Source organism: Cupressus sempervirens, chromosome 3 (genome assembly GCF_028749045.1).
Source record: "Cupressus sempervirens isolate cs-2001-9-10 chromosome 3, ASM2874904v1, whole genome shotgun sequence".
Lineage (NCBI taxonomy): Eukaryota > Viridiplantae > Streptophyta > Pinopsida > Cupressales > Cupressaceae > Cupressus > Cupressus sempervirens.
Genome location: NC_143120.1, coordinates 740,597,755 through 740,599,766, shown reverse-complemented (window position 1 = coordinate 740,599,766; position 2,012 = coordinate 740,597,755). Strand labels below are relative to the sequence as shown.

Here is a 2,012-nt window from a genome sequence, read left to right as displayed (position 1 = left end):
TATAATTTCCTAAAAGATATACGAATAATATTTTTTACCCTATTCCTAATTGCTCGGTTTAGCTCATTTCGAACTAAACCTAACTTGAATTTGATAACAGAAATCAAATTTGTGCTTCGCTTGCATATATATAAAATCGATTGAAAATTTTAGTCTTTATTTAGTTTATCAAATCTTCACTTTCTATTGTTGTTCATAATTTAACACAATGCTAATTGTGATATAAATCTTTCTTGTCATTTGTATAAATAGATATAAATAATTTTTTCCTCTCCACGTGACATTCTGGTTTTAATGAAGAATAATTTTGGACACCTGAATAATAATGAGAAGATAGCGGAGGAGCTGAGCAATGACCTTAAAAAGATCGTATTACCCACTTTCCATGGTTTCGATGGTAAGGATGATGCTGAGAAATTAATCATCTTCATGGTAAAGTACTTTCGTGTTCATCACCTTTCGGCATAGTCTAGGGCTTTATGGGTTGCATTTCAGCTGATTGGTGAACCAACTATGTGGTGGAACAGCCACAATTAAGGGCCGAGAGGAAGTTGTGACCAGGACAAATATCTTGGGAATACTTTTTTATCTCTTTTCATGAAGCGATTGTTGCATCTGTTATTTTATGAGACAGACGTAGCTGAGTTTCAAAACTTGATTAAAGGGGTCATGGCAGTGACCAAATATCAGGAGCGATTTTGTTATTTGTGAAATATGTTCCATAGTATTTGTAGGATGAGCATTTTAGAATGGATATTATAAGTTTGTATTGGGATTACATCCCCAGACTGGATCTGTGGTCAAGATGCATGAACCAGAAACCATAGAATTCTTTTCACACAGAAAGATGTTCCTTTAGGAAAATAAACTTCTGTTGAGAATGCAACGAGCAGCTCTAAAGAGAGAATTTTTATTAAATGGTACGAAAATAGTATTCCTATGTGGTCTACCTTTCCTTTGTTTTATTTTTATCGAATCGATCACAAAAAATTAAGCTCAAGAAGCTTAGGCGAACATCTTCTGAATGTAGTCCACGAGCTCCTGGGTGATGCGGAAGGCCTTGCTCAATACGGAATCGGGGAGAGGGGGATTCGCCGCAAACAGAGAATTAGCAATTGTCTGGGTTCCCGGGAGCTGGCTGCTCAAAGCAGAGATGGCGACCGCATTCTCTTTCCCCACATTCTGCTGGAAATGCACGAGCGCCTTGGGGAAGACGAACACGTCTCCCTTCTCCAACGTCTTGCTGAAGAAGGTGTTGTTGGTGTCAATAAACCCTACAAAGAGCTCGCCTTCCGCTAGAAAGAGAACCTCGGTGGCTCTGGGGTGGGTGTGAGGAGGATTAATTCCACCCACTGCGTAGTCGATGCGGACCAGAGATATTCCCAACGTGTTCAGCCCCGGTATCTGCATTACGTTGGCAGGGGTCACGATGGAGCCCACTGCGTTGTCGGTGTTCCCCGCCTGCCCAAGCCCCGAAGAAGAAGTCCTCTGCTGATACTGCCATTGCCTCCTTGCACACGAACCCGTTCACCAACACTGTGAAAAACAATCATATAATCAGTACCTAGATTTCTAACGAGCACATGCAATCATATAATCAGTACCTAGATCTCTTATTATCTATAATGTTATTCTCTGCTCACCTTTGCTTTCGTTGTCTGCAACGCAGAAATCCTGCAATGGATCGGAATCCGCTGCCACGACGCCTTTGCCGAAACAACATATCAACAGAACAAGCCCCAGCGTGAGGTAAATCATCCTGCTACCCATTATGACAGGAACACAGAGAGACTGATGTGAATAAACAGCTCAGGATGTGGATAATTGAATTGAGTACTATTGCAAGCCCATTTGCATGCTTTATATACTCGAAACGTTAACTGCTCCTCAAGGACTCATTCATTCTTACCTGACGATCAACCCACCTGCTACCGCGGATATACTCTTATCATTCTTTTATTATGGTTGAAATCTTCTACGTTGAGGTTCCTGAAAGCCAATATTATGTATGC

At 41.0% G+C, this 2,012-nt stretch overlaps 1 pseudogene; it reads right to left on the bottom strand.

Annotated features, from left to right (window-relative positions):
• Positions 1-1,005: 1,005 nt before the first annotated feature.
• Positions 1,006-1,770, bottom strand: LOC149568940 (putative germin-like protein 2-3; annotated as a pseudogene).
• Positions 1,771-2,012: the final 242 nt, after the last annotated feature.